This window comes from Dama dama, chromosome 22, assembly GCF_033118175.1.
Source record: "Dama dama isolate Ldn47 chromosome 22, ASM3311817v1, whole genome shotgun sequence".
Classification (NCBI taxonomy): Eukaryota; Metazoa; Chordata; class Mammalia; order Artiodactyla; family Cervidae; genus Dama; species Dama dama.
Genome location: NC_083702.1, coordinates 12,593,288 through 12,599,430, shown reverse-complemented (window position 1 = coordinate 12,599,430; position 6,143 = coordinate 12,593,288). Strand labels below are relative to the sequence as shown.

Genomic DNA, 6,143 nt, shown 5'->3' with positions numbered 1-6,143 from the left:
TTTCCACTCTCCTGAACCCACCATCTTTTATCGTAACACCTCAGTATTTGTGTGTGATCATTTTCTTAGGACAGTGTTTCCTTCACCTTGGTTGTTGTTGCTGTGTACTCGCTCAGTTGTGTCCGGCTCTTTGTGACCGCCTGGGCTGCAGCACTCCCGGCTTGCCCGCCCTCCACCATCTCCCGGAGCTTGCTCAGATTCAGGAGCAACACCAGTCTTACTACCAGCGGGTTGGTGGACATACACATGGCTTTCTTTGTTTCCTTGCTCTCCATGGTAGAGGAATGCAGGCAATGGTTGGTGTGTGTATGTTGTGGAAACGGTCAGAGTGTGGTGATGGTATTTGGATGGTGGTTAAGAGGGAGTGGGCTTCCCTTGTAGCTCAGTGGGTAAAGAATCTGCCTGCAGTGCAAGAGACCCGGGTTCAATCCCTGGGTTGGGAAGATCCCTGTTAGAAGGAAATGGCAACCCACTCCAGTATCCTTGCCTGGAAAATCTCATGGACAGAGAAGCCTGGTGGGCTGCAATCCATGGGGTCACATAAAGAGTCGGGCACGACTAACATTAACACTTACTTAAGAGGGAGTGGGATTAGAAAGAGTGGCTTCTTCAGTTCACGTGCTTGTTCAGACCCCAGAGAATGTTGATCAGTTCTCACTCAAAGCGATGTGTCCACTCATGTGAAATATGTGTACTTTGAGGGGATCTATTTATGTTCCACCAGGAGTCATCCTTTCCTGTCAGGAATCTCACCTGCTGCTTTGTCTGTTTGGTCATATTCCTGGGACATTTTTGTTTCCTGTTGTTTAGTAAAGGTGCTTTTTCTGGGATGTACCAAACCTGGTGATTTTTTTTGAAGATTTTTTTTTTTCCTTTTGATTCAATATATTGAGAAAGAAATGGGAAGGTCAGATCCACTCTAGGCGTGTTTCGGGTTGTGTGTTAAATAGCCATTCATTTTGAAACACAAGGACAGGATTGTAATAAAAGGACATGGAACGGTAAAAGCAAAAAAAAAAAAAAACCCAACAACAAAACAAACAAGAAAAACCAAAGTGATGTGTCCAGTTCTACTGTACTCATGTTTGGCAGTATCTTCCCCGTACCATCAGCTCATCTCAGCTCTCCATTCATGCACATCTCAGAGCCTCACCCCAGGCGTTAATCAGGCAGGACTCTTTCATTGGCACGTGACAAAAAAAACCAACTTCAACTTCCTCGTGAGAAAAGACAAAAGCAGAGAAGCAGTTTCTTGGCTGTAGGTCTCAGAGTTACCGTCTTCAGTGAAGCTGGGTCTACCATCGTCAGATGGATTGCTCACGTCCACTGTCCCCCTGAGTCTGTGGGCTCTGTTTTCTTCTCTCTTGACTTTATTCTCAGAAAGATTCTTTCCCTGGCAGCACGTTGTCCCCTGGAAGTTCCCTCTGCTGCTCACTGTCTCTTTGACATAAATCCTGGGAAGCGAGGCAGCGACCAGGAGCTCGGCGGGTCAGAGGAGCCCATGGAACTCACACTCCTCATCCCACTACCCACCCGAGAGGGGAACGGGAGTGAATGAATGAAAGAAAGAGGGGGCAGGAAAGAAACGAGGAGAACCAGCGGGCCTTTACTTGGCAATCAAGCCACCATCTAGGAAACCACCCTCTCAAGAGAAAGTGGCTCCTTGTTGACCTTCTCACTGCGTTAGAGACAGGAGGCTCTGTGTACCAGGCCTGTGCTGGGCTTTGGCAGGAGCAGGCAGGACACTGGAGCTTGAGGGAGAAGGACAGCTGGTTGCTGGTGAGGCTGGAGGAAGGCCTGGAGCAACTCCTTTGTCTCTGGGAACCCGAGCCTCTTGGGAGCAGTCACACGAGGATGGCCTTGACTGGGGATGTGCTGAAACCGGCCAAGTTCACAATCAGCCTCCCTCAGCCTGGACAACCTTTGAGAGAGGCGTGTCTCTCTTGAATTTGCAGAAATGAGCTGCAGCAGAGGGGGGAACCAACGTTTCTCATGGTTGCAATGTGCAGACTGTGTCAAAACGTGTTGCTGCATCTACGTTGCTCCAACCTTGAGAAAGCAAGGCTCAGCTCAGCCATGAACAGAAGACATAATTGTACGGTTGAGAACTTAAGGAGTTCCAGAATGGCTCCTCCAGATAAATTTATCTTTGCTAGTCATTATTTACTCCACTGCATTTTTCACTTTTTTTATTTGAGTGGAAATACACATTTTCCTGGTCATTAAAAAAATAAGACGTATAAGGTTTAAAATTCAAGCAGTACAGAAGGGTAAGCAATGCTAAGCAATGATATGGATGCAGAGAGTATCCATTATACAAACATGTACAGTCTTGCTCATTCATCTATATATTTGGTGTTTAGTTTAATAGCTAAGTCATGTCTGGCTATTTAGTTTAATAGCCCACCAGGCTCCTCTGTCCATGGGATTTCCCAGGCAAGAATACTGGAGTGGGTTGCCATTTGCTTCTCCTGGGGATCTTCCCGACTCAGGGATCAAACCCATGTCTCCTGTGTTGTAGGTGGATTCTTTACTGCTGAGCCACTGAACGCTATTCCAATGAAAATGCCTTCAGAACATTTTTACAGCTAGACAAGGTGATGCCAAAGTAAATGTTGAAGGGTAAAGGTGCAAAAATTGTGATAAAGTTCTGAAAAAGAAAAATAGGGTAAAATTAGCCCTAGAAGATTGAAATATATTATAAAATTACCATTATTAAAAGTTTGCCAGTGACACAGGTATAGACAGATTAGTGGTATAAACTAGCTATTCAGAAATAGATCCTAACATACGTGTGGGCTGTATGTGTATAAGATAAACGTAGATATTTCTATCTAAAGATAGAATTTCAGGATTTGGGTGGTGGGGAGATTACTAATAAATGGAGTTGAAACATTTAACATACTATCTAGAAAAACAAAACAAAACTGGATCCCTACCTCATTCCTCATATACCAAAAAAAATTCCAGATGTATCAAATGTGTTAGTGTTAAATTGCTTCAGTTGTGTCCGACTCTTTGAGACCCTATGGACTATAGCTTGCCAGGGTCCTCTGTCCATGGGATTCTCCAGGCAAGAATACTGGAGTGGGTTGCCATTTCCTCCTTCAAATACTTAGATGCTAAAGTATCAAATACTTAGATGTTAAAAATAAAACCATAAAAGTAAAACATTGGGAGAATTTAAGAAAATAATCTTGGGTGATATCATGGGCTGAACTGTATTTCCTCAGTATTTGTGTCTTGAAGTCCTAACCCCCAGGATCTCAGAATGTGACTGTTTGGGGAGATAGGGAAGGTAATTAAATTTAAAATAAGGTCGAGGCAGTGGGCTCTAATCCAATATGTTGCTGCTGCTGCTACTCAGTCCTCAGTCGTGTCCGACTCTGTGCAACCCCGTGGACTGTAGCCTGCCAGGCTCCTCTGTCCATGGGGAGTCTTCAGGCAAGAGTACTGGAGTAGGTTGCCATGCCCTCCTCCAGGGGATCTTCCCAACCCAGAGATCAAACCCTGGTCTCCTGCACTGCAGGCAGACTCTTTACCACTGAGCCACCAGGGAAGCCCAATCTGATATAACTGGTATCCATGTAAGAAGAGATTAGGATATAGACACTCATAGAGACAAGACACAGGAAGAAGGCAGCTGTTTACAGCCAAGGAGAGAGACTTTAGAAGAAACCAACCCTGATAATACCTTGTTCTTGGACCTCCAGCCTCCACAACTGCGAGGAGATAAATTTCTGTTTTTTAAGCCACCTTGTCCATGGTACTTTGTTATGGCAGCCTTGCAAGCTCGTACAGGTGACTAAAATCTTCTAAGTGGTGTATGACATTCGGAAGCTATAGAAGAAATGCTTGATAAATTTGGCTACATAACAGTTTAAAATTTCTGCACACAGAAATAAAAACCTATGACAACAATGAAAAGCCTCCCCAAATTAAAAAGACACCCAAGGGCTAATTTCTTTTATTAAAAAAAAGAGCCCTTGATTGCCAGATCTTCCTTCCTTTCTTTCGTTTTCTTCCTTCTTTCCTTCCTTCTTGATGGTTTCCCGTTGAATCCTAATTTCAGTTGTAAGCACCCTGTACAACCTGACACTGTGGGGCTCCTAGTTTAGAACCTGTAGTCTAGACACCCACCATAGGGTTGTGGATCTTTAGCAGATCCGTGGACCTACATCCTTGTAAGTTCTCATGCCATTAAGAGATGGAGAATTGGGGTTTCTTCCTAGACACCCAGAATCATACGTACGTGGGTGCACACACACACCACGAATATTAACTCTCCAATACAGTGCTCTTTGGAGCAGCCTTATACTGAAGAAACCATTTTCTTATAAGCACCGTGATGCTTACTCACCTGGGTGGGAGTAGCCCCCGAGTCGCGGAGCAGAGCCGAGTCATCCACTTCCTTCGCTCTCACCTACGAGAGGCCCACCTGCCTGGGAAGCAGCCTTTGTGGAGCTGTGGTTGATGGATGACTGCAGAGAGAGCCTGAAGAGGCTCTAAAAAAACCCCTTCTCTGTGCTTTAGGCTGAATCACACTCCCAGGCAGAAGTCTCCAGAAGGGAAAGAGGAAGCAGGAGAATCTGTGATCCCCAGGAACCCCCTCCCCTGAACAAACGTGAGGTGAGGGGAGGGGCAGTGTGCTGTCTGTGGGGGGCAGGGAGGATGACTGGGTAAAAATGCATACTTCACACAGTTAACTGTGCTTAATCTCAGTCAGGGAATCTTGGAATGATTTTGATTTTCTTCTTTTTAATTTTCTGTATTTTCTAGGGTAAAATTGGATTGCTTTTCTAACATGAGAAAGAACAATAAATGTTATAAAAATCATTTTGTATGTGAATCTTACCTTCCTAACTAGACCATATAAACTCCATAAAGTCTTGACTGTTTCCCAGACTGAAGTCACTTGGGCAGAAGATGCCTTGCCCGGGGTCAGAATGACCCATGGAGCCATCTGGGCAGCAGGATCAGGGGACTGGGTGTGTGTTACCTGCTTCTGATCTCAGAGGCATGTCATCATGCCCAGTGTGCACCTGGCCTCATGGTGCAGTGTTCCAGGACTCCGTTACTTGGTGGTGTTTTTTGTTTTATTTTATTTACTTTTGTCTGTGCTGGGTCTTTGTTGCTATGTGCAGGTTTTCTTTAGTTGTGACAAGCAGGAGCGGGGGCTGCTCTTTGTTGGGGTGCATGGGCTTCTCATTGCAGTGGCTTCTCTTGTTGCTGAGTGTGGGCTTCAGTAGTTGCAGCACTATGGGCTCAGTAGTTGTGGCTGGAGGGCGTTAGAGCATAGGCTAAGTAGCAGCATGCGGCCTCAGCAGTCGTGGTGCATAGGTTTAGTTGCCCTGCAGCATGTGGAATCTTCCTGGACCAAGGATCAAACCTGTGTCCCCTGCATTGGCAGGTGGATTTGTTACAACTGAGCCACCAGGGCATTCTGGTGTAGTTTTAAACTTTGGGTGGTACTTGCTGGTCCATTAGAAGTTTGCCACTCACAGGTTTAAGACTGGTTGGTGTGAATATCATCCATCAACTTGAATGCTATTTTATGCAAGATGTCTTCTCTGATTTCCTCACAGAGAAGTAATCGTTCCTTCCTCTTAAGTTTCATCACATGTGATTCCTACCACCATAGCATCCATCACCTTCTAAATTTGTGTCAAGTCATGTACACACACATCTTATCTCCTCTCCCAAATGATGTGTTTCTTGAATCAGGATCCATCCTTCTCTTTACAAGGACACCACTCTATGAGGTGGGTGTGTTATCTTCACTTTATACGTGAGAAACCTGAGGACCCAGAAGGTTAACAACATCTAGTGCAGTAGATTAATATCTAGTATCTAGTATAGTAGGTCTTTGGGCTTCCCAGGTGGCACAGTGGTAAAGAATCCATCTGCTGATGCAGGAAATGCAAGAGACATGAGTTTGATCCCTGGGTCAGGAAGATCCCCTGGAGAAGGGCATGACAACCCACTCCAACATTCTTGCCTGGAGAATCCCATGGACAGAGGAGCCTGGCGGGCTATGGTCCATGGGGTCACAAGAGTTGGACTGAGCACACACAGCACACTCATAATAGATCTTCAGTAGGTCACGCTGCTCCTGAGTGATGGAGGCTGGATTCACATTCAGG

The 6,143-nt window shown here is 45.4% G+C and overlaps 1 long non-coding RNA gene across 1 annotated transcript; it reads right to left on the bottom strand.

Annotated features, from left to right (window-relative positions):
* Nucleotides 1-2,220: 2,220 nt before the first annotated feature.
* LOC133043224 (uncharacterized) lies at nucleotides 2,221-4,519 on the bottom strand. The gene is made up of 3 exons (XR_009689669.1): nucleotides 4,361-4,519; nucleotides 3,695-3,840; nucleotides 2,221-2,650 (listed from the first exon to the last, which is right to left on the bottom strand). It is a non-coding gene; the product is annotated as an uncharacterized LOC133043224 (long non-coding RNA).
* Between the last annotated feature and the right edge of the window lie 1,624 nt (nucleotides 4,520-6,143).